We start from the raw sequence: 16452 nt of genomic DNA on the forward strand, positions 1-16452 counted from the left end.
TCTCTCTCTCTCTCTCTCTCTCTCTCTCCCTCTCATTCTTAGGATTTTGATCCTCTACAACGTTGGGCTCTTTCCAACCACATCCGACTGTTGAGAGTACCCTAGGCACACACCCCATCATCTAGGTACTGATTTGGATCCTCTCTAGGGGTTGCTAGAGAGGCAGTGAGAAAAGAGAAATATAGAAAACATGAGAGAGATATAAGATGAGAAAGTGAGACAAATCATTGGTACCTCTCCGGCATGGCGGGGTGCCAGAGAGGATCCTAATGCACACCCCAAGGGGCTCCCAAATACTAGATGTGTGCTGGGTTCTCTCTAGCATTGGAGAAGATCTAAATCCACATTCTTAGGACTGTAGATCTGGAGAATAGGTTGGATGCTGAACTTACACTTACTCTCCTATGCAAGGAAAAACCTATATTAACATTATAAAGTATTTGCAATATTGTCATTATCCTGAAATCTATTTTTGGTTGAGTTATATAGTTTCCCAATGCTATTTACTAGTATATAAATAGGAAATAAAGAATGTTGCTACATGTGCCCTAGCCCTTTACACCCAAACAAAGACAGGCATGAAAGACCATGTTGCACCTCCCACTATATGCTATAGGTGCCTCCATGGAGCCTCATATATGCCTATTCTCTGCCGTAAGGCGGGCAACATTCTCTTACCCATATAAATAGTACACTCCTTCACAAAAATTTATAAACAACCTTAAAATAACCAAATAAATATATCAATTAACTGTAGCTTTGTGTTTTACTATGGGCTTTGGGTAGTTCAGGATAGGTCAAGTCTTGGGCTAGGGCTTGGGCTTGGGCTTGGCTGGGCATAAAATATGTATATATATATATATATATGCATATTATTCATTATTGGCATGCCAAATTATTGCCCCCTGTGAAACAAATAATTTCTTTTCTGTTGATGTCCCTACGTTCACTCTCATTGGCCTCCACACTGATATAGGGGCTATGGAACCAGGCATTGATCTCTTGCCCTATTCATTTAGATTATTAGATAGATAAACACATAAAGAGGGAGTATCCTAAAATGTGGATATTCTTCTATGACCTAAAAAATGTTAAGTGTATCTTTTCCAGCAAGGATGAAGTTTTCCTCCCATCCATAGTGAATGTTGACCTTAAAATTACTTCCATCTATAGTGAAGGTTGACTTTAAAATAGCTTTATCCTATTTTATAAAGTCCTAAATGCCTATCTCATGTTTAGTTATCTTCCGTGACCAATGAAGAAATGCCACAGAGAGCGGTTACAAATGATAAATTCTATCCTTAGTTATGCCTTAAAAAGAGCAATTCAGGCTTGCTCAACTGTAGGGTCAAGGAAGGAAAAATGTATACAAACCTTAACCCCTGCTTTGAAGGAGACGTGTTGAAATAGTGCAACTTAACTGTTGCACCACAGGCTCGCTCCTATACCCTTTGTTATGACTTTAATATAAATTTGGGATAGTTCTCAAGGTCATTTAAGCAAAAAGGTTGGTTATTCGAAAGATCTGACAGTCGATCTAAAATCAAATCAACATGTCCCAATCCTAAAATATGGATATTTAGAGAGAAAATCCTGCCTTCATTTTCCGTGACTTAAAAAAAAAATGTTAGTATATCTTTTCCACCAAATAGAAAGGATGAATTTTTTCTCCCATTTATAGTGAAAGTTGACCTCATTATTACTTTGTCCTTTTTGACAAAGCCCTAAATGCACATCTAATATTCAGTTCTTTAATATATATAATCGTTTTGTTTTGGTTTAGGGTGGAGAGCTAGCATTGTTTTGTTATGTGAAGCATTGGTACTTTCAGTCGCAATTATGCATCTCCTGACAAAAGAGGAATATTTTCAAATGAAGGAACACCTAAAGTTTCTCACTAGACCAGCAGTTAAGAGCATTGAAGTAAGTATTGTCACACCTACCAACGTCATTTTATCCATTTTATCACCCAATAGATAAATAGGATCCCACTACAAAGTATCAAAGTCTATGAATCCTACACATAGCAGTCCCTTGTTTTACCTCTTCACCGAGTTTGAGTTTCCCTCGAATGCAGATCCTTCTCCAAGCACTAAGACGCCAAGTGAAGCATCGTACAGCTGAGAACACATGTCCATGTGATGGGATGCGTGTCTGGATACTCCCAGTCGCTGGATGCCTCACTGAACCGTCCAATGGTGGGAGAGGATCTGGATCTATTTCCTTTCCGTAAAGTCCTAGGATTTTAATAAACACAAGTGCTCGACCTCTAATTTTTTTAGCTTTGTTCAAGTATTGACCAATCCTGTTAACTTTAAAACTTTCAAAGGCCCCATATGCCCTTAGGTTTTATGTGTTCCATTAGCATAAAATAGAGGAATTATTTTATTAGAATTTAATACCAGTTCATCCTTTTTTCTGAGTTGACATTTTGCAAATATTCATGATTTCTTAGACTACGCATGGGGATATCTTCGATTGTGTGTTGATATTTACAAGCATCCTTCCTTAGATCATCCTTTACTCAAGAATCATACAATCCAGGTATGCTTTCCGTTTTTCCTTCTATATTATATGTAATAATTATACATGATAGGTTAATCAAAGGATTCCTATTTGTTACAAAAAGAAATTCATTCAGAGACAAAATTATCAATGCTTAAAAGTTTTACTTTTTTTCTCTGAACTAGATGAGACCCAGCACTTATCCAAAAGGGATGAAAATTTATGGGGCTTCTTCATCTAGTGCTATGAACATAGCATTAAAAAATGGATGTTGCCCACTTGGAACAATTCCTATTCGAAGGACTCAAATGAAACAAATAGTTAGAGTGACTTCGCTTTCAAAGTTTGGGAAACAAATTGATCTCAATCAATAGAATCATCATGTAAGCATTCAGTTCTCATTTTTCCTTCTTCTATTACATCTACAATCTTTTTAAGGATCATATAACACTTTCTAAATACTTATAATTATATATTTTTTTTTCTCTAAAAGTCAGCAATGAATTTCATTAATATGAGAGCAAAGAAATATAAATAAAATTATTGAGATGCTATTCCACCTTCGGCATGACCATTGGTAGAATAACAACTCAATCAAAGGAAACAAAAGTGTTACATGAATCCATATATGGACCTCTATTGGAAATCCAAACTTAAATCAGAATAGACAAAGGAGGGAGCAATGGTCCAGGATGTATTGCTTCTTGTTGCAGCCATATGCTTTGCAAGCTTGTCTGCCCTTGAGTTAGACTAGCGGTAGCAATGAGAGATATTTCATTCTATACTGTCTAGATATTGCTTGAAGAACCACCATTTTTGCTCAAAGCACCAAGGAATATTTTTGCTCTTAATGCAAGTAACCATTGCCTTTGAATCACATTCAACCACCAATCTAATCACCCACTTCAGAGAGGCGCTTTGGATCCCAATGAAGAATTCTGCAAATTCTACTATAAATTTCTGTTCGAATCCCTTCATAAGTTGCGTAACAGCCCTAGGGATTTCCATTATCATCCCTAAACACACCACCCCTCTCAGAACAGCCTGGGTTGCCAAGGGAGCAACCATCTATATTGAGCTTGTGATACCCCATAGGTGGCAAACTCCAAAGTACCTCCAAAATACATTTTTGGGGGTGGCCTTGCTAGACACCATCAATTTCTTGAAAGAAGGATCATGCCATGGAACTGACATGCACCACAGTTTGAGCAAAAAAATCTTGGAGGTCTCGGAGAACTAGCTTGACCACAATGTGAGAAGGCTAATGATGAGCTTCAAAGATTCTTCTGTTATGTTCAGCCCATACTTGGAAAGGCACGTTGATTGAGAGAGGTGGCCACAACTTTACAAGAGACTATGCCCATCTTTTTCCTCCACCAGGAAAATAATTCTTCAATATATGGAAATCCCATTCATCTTTGATTACAAAAATTAAGAACAGTCGCCCAAATACTGATCCCATACTCACATTCCAAAAATAAATGATTTAATGATTCTACACTTTTGTAGCATAAAATGCATCTCAACGTTAACGCGATTTTTTTTTTTTTTTTTTTAATTTTAATTTTTATTTTTTGATATTTTTTCATCCGTAGGAAAACACTCATGCGCTAATCTCCAGGAAAAAATAGAGAAATGAGGAAGAAGACCCTTCAACCACACTAAACGATACAAACCTCTTAGGATTTCCCACGCTGAAGATACTAAAAACCTTCCTGATTCTGTCAAAGTCCAGACTCTCTTATCCAACATTGTAACAGAGGAAAGTGGAATGGAAAGCATCGTAGTGCTAATATCTTACAAAGCTGAGGATAAAACATCAGGCATCCATCATTGATCTTCAATGAAATTGGACACTGAGGCCGTCAAGTTAGAGGGAAGAGTCACATTACCTGAAAATTCCTCAAAAATGCTCTTTATTACGGCTATGAAGAATCACTGGGCTAAAAGAAATTTGGGAAGTCTGCTCATCAACCGTTGGCCTAGGAAGGTCATATTGAACAATTGTTGTGCGACCATTGTCTAAACAAGCAATTGACATGGGCGACCTGGAATCCATGGCCGCTCCATCAGATTGATGAGTAGGAACTATATAAGCTGAGTTTTGAGTAACCAAGAATTGCGCCAATTGACATGGGCACCTGCCACCTCAGCATCATCCCTGATCGCACCACCATATCCATCCGTAGGAATCACCCATGGCCTCCACTCTTTCCTCCTGCAACAGACCGCCGGCTGGGTTGCACTGTCTACACCTTGCCCACCTAGGGAAAAATCCCTCTTTTTCCCTGGACAGTTGTCCATCAGTCAACACCTTTTTGAAAATGAACAGATCTTGAGAATTGAGGTGCTCTCTCAACGTAGATCTCCTCCGTAGGTGACAAGGTATCGTCAATATCCACACTTTTTTTTTTTTTTTTAACTAAAGGTCAGTAAAAGTATATTGAAAATCATCAAATATAAAGATACAAATACACTTCAAGCCTCTTTTCCATCTCATTTCCACCTTCGACATGGCCATCATAGAAAAGAGACTTAAAGCAAGGAAGACAATGAAAATTACATAAAACGAAATCTAGACCTATGTTGAAAGTCCCAATCAAGCTCATAATTTATAAAAGATGGAAAAGCATCTCAAATCTTAGAAGTACGAGAAATAGCAGCATGCTTGGCTAGCTTGTCCGCTATGGTATTCATTTCCCAATAGAAGTGAGATATAGTCCAGGCTATGCTCTCCAAGTAACCTTTGTAGTACCACCATCTTTGTAAAAAGCACCATGGAATGTTCTGTCTTTTGATGCAAGAAACAACAGTCTAAGAATCACATTTTATCCACAATTTCCTGATTTCCTTCAAAGATGCTCGGTGTATTCCATGGAAGAAAGCAGCAAATTCAGCCATGAAGTTAGTTCCAATTCCCTCATAGATCGCATAAAAACCCATTTGAGAAGTTGCACTGTGTAGAATATCACCTGCGCCTGAGCTACCTGGATTCCCTATAAACCATCCATCTATATTCAATTTCCAGACACCCCTTAGAATTGGAAAGTCTATCAACAGCAATTGATCGTCCAACTGCTTTTGCCATAGAAAGAAAAACGTATTCATCCTAGTACTCCTGGGGAAACCTTACGTAGCCATGTCAATCTATGGGTAATGTCTTAATCATCCACCTTAAATCCAAGCCTCCACCTCTGGAAACATAGCAATCGCCCATCCACTCTAATAGATCCGTGCTTCCAGACCTACATCATATTTGATTCAGATTGAAAATGGAATAGAACAAAGCCATTATCCAAAGATTTAAGGGCTACATCCTTCTGCACAGCCCATGACGATTTCACCAAAAAACGAGGCAACTCCATGGTGATTGTGCGAAAGTTCACCCTCCCAAATAAGGCAAACCTATGCTTTTCCATTTTTCCTGGCAAAATTTGCTTGTGGTATTTTAATGTTCATTAAATTTTCAACACGAACAGGGGAGGGGAGACTCACGGCTGGTAAGAGCAATCCTCTTATGATCGATGCAAAAGATCTTCGTCTTTCTGCATGAATCATATCTTGCACCATAACTATTTCTACTAAAACTTTCATCTCCTCTTCATTCACCATATCAGAGGATGACACCCTCCTTGGGATCAAGTGGGCTCCCCTAGAAGGAACGATCTCATGCTCATGCACTCAAACTGCCATGACCTTCAACCTGCCACTGGTCGCGATCGCCAAGAACCACCGAGTTTCTAGATGCTGAAATCCTAGCTGCTTCCTCACCTTCTCTCTCGCTCTCCATCCCTTCTTGAGTTTCCTCACGTGCATTACATCCATTACTGACTAAATAATTATAATTATTACCTCCTTGGGGCCATTCATACGTGGGTATTTAGTGCTCTTCACTGCTTCCAGTGAAAGTTGAATGGTTCTCACTCAACATCGATATGACCTGATCCATATGGTTGTGTGATCAATATGGACCTATGGTACTAGTCAGGCCAAAGGCCTAGATACCTGTCATTAGCAGGGGAAAAAAAAACTATAATTATACTTTTCAAAATACTTGCATAAATTAAGTAGAAAGGGCCAACTTTTAATCGAAGTTTTCAATTAAAAAAAAAAAAAAAGATTTGGTTAACTTTCATTAGGTTGTATTCATTTCAATATCTTCCTGTTTTGAATTCTTGGACCTTGCTTCCTAATTTTGTGACTCTTTCATGCTGTCTCAAGAGCCTCTTTTAATTCTAACTTACTTTTTGTATCTTTTTCACGAATTAATAAAACTTAAAAGAAAATTTTAAAGAACAAATAAGAGACTAGCCATGCTATAGGGCACAACGATAGATTATTGAGGGAAACAATACACTATTGGGAGATAAGGAATAACATATGAAAAATAAGTGTATGACGATACAATGATGGTGTGAGAAGAATTTACGGAAGATTTAAAAAAAAAAAAATAGTAGTAAAATTATACATTTTAAATAATGACCCCCTTTATGAGTGTCTCCCTAATTATATAAGTGATAGGCATACTAAAGATCAACTCTGGTGGTTTGGGATCATGTATGCTATAAAGTCTTATGAATGCATATTCTAAAGAATAATATGGTGCCAATTAAAAGAAAAAAAAAATAGCAAATTTTAAGTTATGACACCCTTTATGAGTGCCTTACTAATTATATAGGTGATAAAAAGATTGAACATCAACTATGGTGGTTTGAGATCATATATACTATAAATTTTTATGAATTCAATTCTAAAGAGTATATGGTTCCAATTAAAAGTAGAAAAATAGAACATTCTAATTTATGACTCCCCTTATGAATGGTTTCCTAATTATGTAGGTGATATGTAGACTAAACATGTGGGTGGTTTGCATTACAACTAACGATAGCTCATAATTGAGCCTCACACGAGACTAAAATAACAAATAATACCTTGCCCATGTGGAGTAGAGATCGACTCAGTTTGGTTAGTAATCTACACATTGCCCACATGTATTAACATCTCCTATGCCAAACAAATGAGTTCATAGAACGAGTGCCTCATGATTCATATACATGGGGTCTCACATGGTCAGGGAAGAGCGGGACTGTGTACTAAAGGCAATGTGTACTTAATTTTCCCATATTCATATTATAGAATGTGGCTCCTGTAATTTGTGCTAACTCACTATACTGATAATTAATATATTTTCGTTAAAGAAACAATACGGATCGAAAAGTCCGTAAGTTTTAAATTTTGTTTCATAGTAAGTATACTTTAAATTCTATCTAATAATAATAAAAAAAGAAAAAGAAAAAAAAGTGGCATTAACTTTGTCTATATGCATTCCTGATTTTATTTTTCTTTGTCCAAATAATCATATAATATTAGTCTCAAAATTAGTTGTTGTTGTAAATTTGTTGTTAATTATTCAACAGTAGATTTGACTAAAATAAGGAATTTTGATGATTTTTTTGTATGCAGTTGGCGAAATGAGAAATGGTTGATATTTCGGAACTCAGGCGACCCTGAATGTATGGAATCCAAGAATATTAGGAGACAATAACCTGGATAAATTTAGCCTTTCTCGGATATGGATAGTCCAAGGTCCAGGGCGTCCACTTGAAAGCTAAAGTTGGATGGATGGTCAGTCTTTTCTTAAACATTTAGTACTATATGTCAGGTTAAAATGAGTTAATATGCATGATTTATTGGGGTTTTTTTTTTCCTTTTAAATTTGAGTACTTACTTTACATGATTACACCTACTAATTAGATTTTATAATTGGATCAATTACCGAATATAAGTGATATCCACAGTTTCTCTAATAATTTCATCAATGAAACCTCTAAATTTAGAAGAGGAGAAAGAGAGAGCGAAGAGAGAGAGAGAGAGTATTTTGGGAGGGGGGAGGTCTCCCTTATTTTTTTATTTTTTCAATAAAAGGGGAGTTTCAAATGAGTAAAATAGAAAGCTGTAAATCATGGCAAGGCATATTGTGCATCTTTTTCCATTTTGGTTCCTTCTATTTATTTTTTAAAAGAAAAAAATGATCTTAATTGAAATGCCTAAGATTTTTAAGTATCTCATGTACTGGTTTTTTTTTTTTTTTTTTGTTATACAAATTTTTTAATCCCCAAAAAAAAAAAGAAAAAAAGAATTACCTATGAGAAAAAAAAGGGTAATCCAGTGCACGAGGCTCCCACTACTACATGGTCTAAGAGGGGCAAATATACACAACCTTACCCTCTGCTTCAAAGAAAAAAAATAAGAAAAAGAGATCTTCATCGACCAAGTGCCTATATATGCTCAATTTAACCTGAATTTGCTACACTAATTCCTCAGATGTATCCAAGAATTTTTGGTGATTTTTGTACCCGACTATTTACATATTGGACAGTAAGTGTTGCTTATCTTGCTTATCAATTATTTCTTACTTCTTTGCTATGTAAAACTCAAAATTAATGTTCATTCTCCGATATGATTATCTCTTTATATTTTCGGCAAAAAAACTGCAGATGGACTACTATAATCAAACAGGTTGCTACAATTTACTATGTTCTGGTTTTCTGCACGTGAGTCTGCAAATAGCTTTGGGTAGTGTTATTGAACCAACATCTATATATAATGGAAGCCAATCTGAAATAACTCTCTCTGTGTTCAGGGTAAGAATATTGGAATCTTTTTTTTTTATTTCTTATTATTTTTATTTATTTATTTTTTGTGTTAAAAGAAGAAAAAAAATTTAACTCCTAAGTTAGAGCTGCAACACTTTTTGTTGGTGGGGTTGGAATATGACAAATCTATGTCACTCGGGGGTTGATCTATTGGTGATTCGTAGTGGGTAAAGCACCTCATAAAGTAATTTACCTAGTTTTGAAATCCCCTTACACCACTTTTGTTTTTCACTTGGAGCTCCCCCACTCTTCAGAGTGAAAAAAAAAAAAAAAAAGACTAATCTGTGTTTTGATGAGAACTATATGGTCATTGTAGGACATGAGAACTACAGATTGGTGGCTAACATGGGGACCAAGTACTCTGAGTATTTTGATTGGTTACTGACTAAAGAGGCTCTTCAATTACTTAAATGTCTAACTCCAACCTAACTCCAACCACATCCTTGTATGTCTAATCCCAAAAAAAGACAATGCTTGTGTGGTCTCGGAATTTTTCCCCATTAGCCTGTAATGTTTCCTACAAGATTCTGGCTAAAATTTGTGCTAACATGCTTAAAGTTCTTTTGAAAGATTTCATTTCCCGGTGAGAGGCTACCTTTGTGCCAGGAAGTCAGATCTCTGACAATATGATTCTCGCACATGAAATCTTTCACTTCTTGAAATGAAAAAGGGTAAAAATGGTCTTGTGGCCATTAAATTGGACATGGCGAAAGCATATGATAAAATGGAATGGAATTATCTTCTCTCCATTTTCAAATTTCTTGGTTTTGGTCACAAATGGGAGTAGTTAATTTCTAAGTTGATCACAATCACATCTTTTTCAATCGAGTTATTTGGCTCGGCTTTCAACCATTTTTCGGCTTTAAGGGGTATTCGACAGGGTTGTCCTCTTAGTCCTTTTTTGTTTATTGTTGCAATCGAAGAACTTTCACGGATTCTTTCAGCCTACAGAGATCTGAATTTGTTCAAGGGAATTATGCTTTCAAGGTACGCTCTTGAAATTTCTCACATTTTCTTTGCTGATGACACATTCATTTTTTGTTGAGCAACGGAAGAGGACCTGGGCACTATTAAGTGTATTATTGATCTCTTTTCTGATCTCTCTAGGCTAACAATTAATTTTGATAAAATTGGACTAGCCTTCAGCTCCAATATCAAAACTGCAACCCGAAAATCTCTATGTCAACTTATTGATATCAAGGAAACAGACAAAAACTCCTCCTACCTGGGTACCAATTTGTTTTGTCACAGAAGGTGATCACTCTCTTTTCCAGAATGTCATAAAGAGAATTGAATCCAAACTTGGAATCTGGAAAGCTAATCTATTGTCATATGTTGTAGATCTGTACTCATCCAATCAGTTTTAGCTTCCATTCTTTCCTACGTAATGATGTGCTTTAGATTCCCCAAAAACATATGCAGGAAAATAGACAATATTTCTTTGCATTTCTGGTATGATGATTCGGAATCACATACACGCTCCCACATGATTGGCTGGCATAGAATTTTTCGACCTAAGAAGAATGGTGAACTTGGTATTCGGTGTTCTGAAATACAGAACCAAGCACTTTTACTGAAATTGGGATGGAGATTGCTCTCTAATTCTGATTAACTTTGGGCTCAATCTCTAAAAGCTAAAAATTTCCCCTGAAGGTTAGTATTTGATCCTAAAACTCTAAAATGTAGGGGATCTCGTTGCTGGAATGCAATTGTAAGTATTCTTTCCACTCTCAAACTTTTGATTTAAAAAAAAAAAAAAAAAATTGGCAATGGATGTACCACTTTCTTTTGGTATGACCCATGGATCTTTAAGAATAGAATCATTATGCTTCAGTCTTCTCTATAGTCCATTTCTTACTCCTCTCTAGACAAGGTCAGCATGTTTATCACTGACAACTCTTGGAATAGAAGTTTGGTCAATAACGTTTTCCCCCCCAACTATGCCACCATTGTCTTTGATGTTCCTCTTTCACAAGAAGAAGATAAGTGGTGGTGTCATCTCTCTAAATCAGGCACTTTTACTACTAAGACTACAGCTCGCTTTCTTCACCAACAATTACTGATAGATTGTCTTGTCATGAATGCCATAACAGGTGTGCATGCTCATCACCTTGTTCTAAATGGTGGCGGTTTTTCTAGAATCTTCATATCCATTCCAAATTTAAATCGTTCATTTGGCGCTTGGCTCTCCATGGGATACCTACCAAAGCCTATCTGCATAACTGGAAGGACATTGATTCAGCCTGTGATTTATGCCTAAGTGGAACGGAGAACATACACCATGTTTTCCTCAATTATGAATTTTCTAAGAGAATTTGGGTTGCTGGTCCTCTGGGCCTGCGAAGCGAGTGTTTGCATTTTTCTTCTTTCTCTTCCCTCATATCCATCCTATGTGCATGGAATGAATAAGTGTGACTTGAAGTATTTCTTTTCAATTTTCATTATTACATGTTATTTTCTATGGAAACAGAGGAACCTTCTGACCTTTAGAAAGGATAAACTAGATCCAAAAAATATTCTGGACCGGATCTTCTACTGGGTTAATTTCACTACCCATTCTACCAGACCGATTACCCACATAACAAAGTACAATATTCCCAGGATCTATTAATTTTGACTTAACAGAATTCATCCTCATGACCACTTCCATCCCTTCTAATAATAGGGATATGTCTGGATGGGCTGTTGCTATTTTCTACAATCAAGAATGCTTATTTCTTTGTGTTAGCTATTTGATGACAGGAGAGATTACTAAAGCAACCGCGGCAGGGGCTCTATTTGGGTTAGAAGAAGCTCACAAGCAAGGGTGGGTGGTTCGGGAAATTTGGAGTGATGGGCATGGTCTAGATAATATAATGTAACCTAACAATTTTTTGTTTTGGCCTTGGTTTACCTTAGCTCGTCGCATTGAGCTTCATCATTTTTTGGCTAACACTACTTTTGTTGTTAAAAAGGCTAATGATTATCCTCTGTATGTATTTAAGAATATAGCGATTGACACTATTTCTAAAAAATCTATGATTAGGAATAGGGTGTGCATTCACCCACATCCCCCCTCTATGCTATTATGATTTATTCTCTTCCCTTTTTTCTTCGAATAAAAAATAAAATTACTTAAATATCCAAGCAACCAAGGTGCTTCGGGGAGGAGAAGTTTATGGTGAACCACCAGTTCCTCAAATGGGTAGTGGCCATTTTCCTTCAAAAGGTGTTGGGAAGGCAGCTTATGTTGACCATGTTAAGATTTTAGATAAATCTCATGTAGTCGGGGATGTTGATCTAATCCATGAAAGTACAAACTTTGCTTATAAACCCAGCTGTGTTGTGGCTAAGGGTGTTAATCGGTTTGGTTTCGATTTAAATGGTGTGGATTGATTCGGTTCACATTTATTTGATTAAAATCATAACAGCACCATTTACTAAATGGTTCCACTTTCTGAAACTGTGACCGTTTAGTAAACGGTTTTGGTTTCCACGGTTTCTAAATGGTGTCGGTTTTACGGTTTTAAATGGTTTCAGTTTCGGTTTATTTCATACCGCTTGTAAAATGGTTCACAATCGGTTTGTTATAATTTGCAACCATCTCTAAACTGAAGATCATAAGTTTATCCAAAAATAATTGGCAACCACAAATAAGAGATTCTATATTAACGATGGTATGTCTTAATTCGATAATCTAGTGTTATTTCTTTGCATGGTCATTCTCAAACATATAGAATTAATATCATACGACATCCAAATCCAACCTTTTACAGCATAAAATATTAAAATGACAGATGGTTCAGCCAAAACACCCCCATCTGTGATAACAAATAGTAATAAATATGGATTACAAGTTCATGATCTAAAGCCTAAACTTGAACTGAATTGCAATAAATCATACAAAAGCAGGATGGACACTTAGTTTAATTGTTAATTGTTATATGGATTATTGCCCCTACTTTATTTAATTGTTATACGGATTAATTGGATCGGTTTAAATGGTTTTAAACGGTTCGGTTTAAACGGTTTCAATTCGGTTTGAAACCAATGGGTTTCGTGGTTAAAACCGACCCAACCCATTTAGCTAATCAGCCTAAAACTTAAAATCATAACCGCACCATTTACTAAATGGTTTTGTGATTTCGATGTAAATGAATCGGTTCGATTTTTGTAAATGGTTTCGATTACAAATTCGCATCCTTAGCTGTGGCTTATCCAATCACCAAATTACCAACGGGAAACCTTTTACTCTTTGGGGGGCCTTGTGGTAATTGCTGAGGCCAGCCCAACCCACCATAATGGGATTAATCTATTACATGCACCAGTAGGGGTTGGTTCCATCATAACTTTGTAATAATTCTCCTTATAAGAAAAAGTAGGGTTAATTGATTTGCCCAGTTTGCTGGTACTTCCATTGCGGGCAGTTTGATGTAAGCCCAGTTTAGCTAAGGCTGTTGTGTACCTGATGATAGGGGTGTCAATCAGTTGGGCTGGGCTAGTCTGGGTTAGACTTAATCTGGCTTGGTGGGCCTATATTCTTAGAACGTGACCTACTTGTTTAAAGATTGAGTCAATCCCGGTCGATCTAGTGTCAAGCTCAATCAGGTTCTGGGCTTCTCCTGATTAGGCTATAATCGGGCCTTAAACAATATAATATATCAATAAAGCCTTAAATGAGATTTAAACGGTCTTTAACTGTCTTAGATTTAAGATAGTTTAACATATTTTATTAAATCATCAACAATTTAGAAAATATATTAGGCTTAATTACATTCAATAATTGATAAAGATACCAATATATACCCTATTCTATTAAAAAAAAAAAATCAAAATATACATATAAATGGTTGGGCACCCGTCGGGCTTACCCCTTGCACCATGTACTACTTATTTATAAACTGGTCGGGATAAGGCCGACAAGTTTACTAATCTTTGCATGCCGGGCCAGTCTTTCAACGGCTTGGGATTGACACCCCTACCTGATGATATGCCGTGTGATATATATATATATATATATGTATTAATAGAATTTAAAAAAAAAAAAAAAGGGATTTTTGGTTTATTTTTTATTTATTTCTTGTTAATTAAATAAATAATGCAAAAAAATATTTAAAAATATGGGAAACATACATGTTTAATTTGGCGTCCTATAATGAACACATTTTTGTAGCTGATGTTTTATATACGTAAAAAAAAGGGATTAGGCCGTTAACATTTAGATATGGTAATTAAAAAAATGTGTTTAATATGCGTATTTACTAACTAAGGGTTGGGGTGGAAAGTCTCGAGCAAGAGACATGCCATCGGCCTCCTCATTCAACAAGCAGAGGCATTACCAACTGGCAACTGTGCTTACCGGTTGGTGGTGCCACGTTTGGGGCAGATTGAAAATGAAGTGTTCGGGGATGGGGGAGGGTCTTGCAAAGGAAGCAATGAGGATAAATAGGAATGTCTTGGGATTTAGAGCCAATCTTTGATTGAATGCAGAAAATACTTGTTATCACTTAATGAGATGTTACATTCACTGGAGAGAGAAGAGAGATAAAATAGGTAATGTTGGATTAAGGTGGGAAGAGAGAGAGATCCCATTCACCTATCCCTCCAAAAATGTATATTTTTCTATCACCAATAATCCATTTCTCCTTTTGAGAAATAAAATTTCATACCTTATTTATTTATTTATTTATTTATTTTTCTAATAAGTCATTTACCTCTCCACCTTCATCACCTATCCTCTTTACTAAGGTGCAAGAAATTCAAACATGTTTGAAGAGAGCAAAACCAGCCAGCAGATTACCTTGTTTCCTCACCGACTTCCTTGATAGAGATCAACAGCTTCCACCGCAATTCTTAATGAAGAATTGACATTAATGATTTTATCAGGAGGGATGTAAGTTTTAGAGACCTATTATCTGTTCTGATTTGTGTATCTTATTTTATCCGTATGTCTTTTTATCCTTGGATTGGTGGGGCATGTCCTACCTGATTTAGGGACCACTTCCCACCTAAGAAGAAAATCTCAATTATTAAGCAGTATCTATAAATGCAACCCTAGTTTGGAGATGGGATTGTAAGAAACAGAATCTACAGAATCTACAGAATCTAGACAATAGGTATAAGACTTTGACAAACACTTAATAAATATTATTAAATGAAGAAGGTGAGTATCACTTACAGATCAAAATAAGGATGCAGAAATATAAATAGAAGACCTCCAAAAATGTAGAGTAGAGTCGTATAAAAATACTCTCCTTAAGGTATTTGAATGTCCCGTATTTGTATGCAACCGGGTTGACCACACGTCCTCACCTCCAAGATAAAGCAACTCTCCAATCACTTAAGGTGCAACTCTAATAAGTGATTGCAATAGGGAAGAACGAAAGTATTACTCAGTATTGGTATTGTGTACGAATGGTAGAAAACATAATGTTTTTTCTTTTGCAAAATAGAGGTTGTTTGTGCACAGAATACTAAGTAATGTTGCAGAGAGCACTTTTACCCAACAGAGAGGATTCCAAAATGTCAAAATTCAATTTTTTTTTTAAAAAGATACATCTCTTGACACCCACACCTGTACCCGACCTCAGCTCAACTCCGCGCAGGAGAGTCAAAAGCACTCTAAGAACCCCCCCCCACACACACACAAGGGAGAGTTCCTCTCCAAAGGGTTTCCACCCTTAAGAAACAATCCTTTTTATATACGCTCCTCGCATTTCATCCAAAACCAATGTGGGACTAAACTTTGTGAAATGTTACTTTAGCTCCTTTTCAACTTATCCTTACTTATGTACAAACAATTTTCCAAAAGCCAAAAAGGGGGGAAAAGGGTTTTGACATTATTTGAAACTTTATTACTAAAATAATTTTATATTTTACAATGTAAAATCCAATAGAGATTGCTACTTTTTTTTTTTTTTTTATGCATTACTATATGGTAAGTCCGAGGACAAACTAGGGGAAGCACATGGAATCGACCTAGGCAGGCAGGGTGATCTTTTCACAGATCCAGCTCATCTCCAACGATTGACACTCTAACGAGCGTCCAACAATTTGTCGATGCTAGACAGATGGACTCCGACGAATCCAACGGCTGTCTTCAACACCCTATATCCTCTCCTTGCTGTTCAACATGCTTCTGAGTTGATGCTGCTCTGTGAGAATCCAATTTGGGTTCTGCAATCGGATGTTGCCAAGATGGTTCTAGCCTGTGAGAATCAAAGGCATATGCTGCCATTATTCTCTTACTGCGGAACTGCATAAGAATAAAAAGGAAGGCATGTTCATAGCACTGCAAAAGGTTAGTACCAAG

The 16452-nt window shown here is 36.5% G+C and overlaps 1 long non-coding RNA gene across 1 annotated transcript; it reads left to right on the forward strand.

Annotated features, from left to right (window-relative positions):
* Positions 1-1849: 1849 nt before the first annotated feature.
* Positions 1850-2917, forward strand: LOC122081454. The gene is made up of 3 exons (XR_006141090.1): positions 1850-1923; positions 2456-2544; positions 2691-2917. It is a non-coding gene; the product is annotated as an uncharacterized LOC122081454 (long non-coding RNA).
* Positions 2918-16452: the final 13535 nt, after the last annotated feature.

This window comes from Macadamia integrifolia, chromosome 6 (assembly GCF_013358625.1).
Source record: "Macadamia integrifolia cultivar HAES 741 chromosome 6, SCU_Mint_v3, whole genome shotgun sequence".
In the NCBI taxonomy this organism is placed as follows: Eukaryota; Viridiplantae; Streptophyta; class Magnoliopsida; order Proteales; family Proteaceae; genus Macadamia; species Macadamia integrifolia.